The sequence below is a fragment of the Nansenia antarctica genome (assembly GCF_963989245.1).
Source record: "Nansenia antarctica genome assembly, chromosome: 3".
In the NCBI taxonomy this organism is placed as follows: Eukaryota; Metazoa; Chordata; class Actinopteri; order Argentiniformes; family Microstomatidae; genus Nansenia; species Nansenia antarctica.
The window spans coordinates 81,410,793-81,412,641 of record NC_137688.1 but is presented as its reverse complement, the minus strand read 5'-3'; positions in this window follow the sequence as shown (position 1 = coordinate 81,412,641).

The following is a 1,849-nucleotide window of genomic DNA, read 5'->3' as shown; positions in this document are numbered from 1 at the left end:
GGAAAAAATTAGGCAAGATACAATTGAGCAATACCATATTAGAATGGTAAAAAATAATAATGTTTGTGTCCGGGTGTATGCATTTATCATTATAGTCCATAAAGCATCTAGTGGGACTTCGGTGTAGTTCCTTCCCATCCCTCTGGGCATCAAAAATAAAAAAAGAAGACAGTACATTTAAAATGATTGCCCACTGTTACCAACACACCACTTTTACAAAATACTACTACCTTCATAAAATAGAATTGCTTATACAATGACAATGACAAGTACCTGAAGTGCTGGTGACTCACACCAAGGTGTCATCTCTCAGAACTTCTCACCTCCTCATTCTGTAACACAAATGTCAGGTCAGAGGTGTGGACACTTCTCTAGTCTAGGTTTTCCATACTCTGTGTACTGTACTTGTACTGTAAGAAGTAGGCTAGTGAAATCATTTCATTTCGCAGTATTGTAGTGGAATGTTGCATGTTTAGTAGGTCTGCAACAAATGTATTTATTCATTATGTTTTTTTTATTCTACAGCAAATCTACATATCTACAGAATTAATCATTATTTTTGATTCCACACAACATTACCGTTCATTACAAAAGCATTTACTTTTTCTATAATCTATTATATATACATCTATAACAAAGCTAGCTAGCCAACAATCTAACACTTAGCTGGTACACACACACAAAACACACTAAAATGGTGCATGAAACATATGACAGTATGTTGCATGTTTAGTAGGTCTGCAACAAATGTATCTATTCATTATGTTTTATCTTTGACAACCTATTTCTTCCTCCCACCATCTCCTATTCGTTTTGTAGAGGGGTGGCATAATTGTGGTGAGCACAGTTTCAGTGGTTTGATAACTGATGCTAACAAAGGCGCTATCTACTTACTCACAAAACAACAATTAACTGTTTGGCTATCACAAAATCACTAAAACTTACCCAAGAACATGTGTGTGTGTGTGTGTGTGTGTGTGTGTGAGAGAGAGAGAGAGAGAGAGAGAGAGAGAGAGAGAGAGAGAGAGAGAGAGAGAGAGAGAGAGAGAGAGAGAGAGAGAGAGAGAGAGAGAGAGAGAGAGAGAGAGAGAGAGAGAGAGAGAGAGAGAGAGAGAGAGAGAGAGAGAGAGAGAGAGAGAGAGAGAGAGAGAGAGAGAGAGAGAGAGAGAGAGAGAGAGAGAGAGAGAGAGAGAGAGAGAGAGAGAGAGAGAGAAGAGAGAGAGAGAGAGAGAGAGAGAGAGAGAGAGAGAGAGAGAGAGAGAGAGAGAGAGAGGAGAGAGAGAGAGAGAGAGAGAGAGAGAGAGAGAGAGAGAGAGTGAGTGTGAGTGTGTGAGTCTGTGTGAGTGTGTGAGTCTGTGTTTGAGTTAGTGTGAACCCTAACCCTAAGATGTGAATCCGTGTCGATAACAACAGTTTTTATTTTAGTTTATAGAACCTGCTGCCTGGTTACCGTGGAAATAGGTGTGGTGTTTACCCTGGAGGTCATGTGACCAGGAAAGAGGAAGCTGTGGAGGAGGTTGCGGGGGTCAGGGCTGGGTCAGTGTTCTAACTCCTCCTGTCCCTGTCCCTGTCTGTGCCTCCGTGTACCATGAGGTCATCGACATGGAAAGTGGCTGGTTTGTGACTAAAAAAGGACCTCATCTGACACCACAGAGCGCTACTTTACCAGACCCGGCGGAAAGGAGAGAGAGAGAGAGAGGGAGAGAGAGAGAGAGAGAGAGAGAGAGAGAGAGAGAGAGAGAGAGAGAGAGAGAGAGAGAGAGAGAGAGAGAGAGAGAGAGAGAGAGAGAGAGAGAGAGAGAGAGAGAGAGAGAGAGAGAGAGAGAGAGAGAGAGAGAGAGAGAGAGAG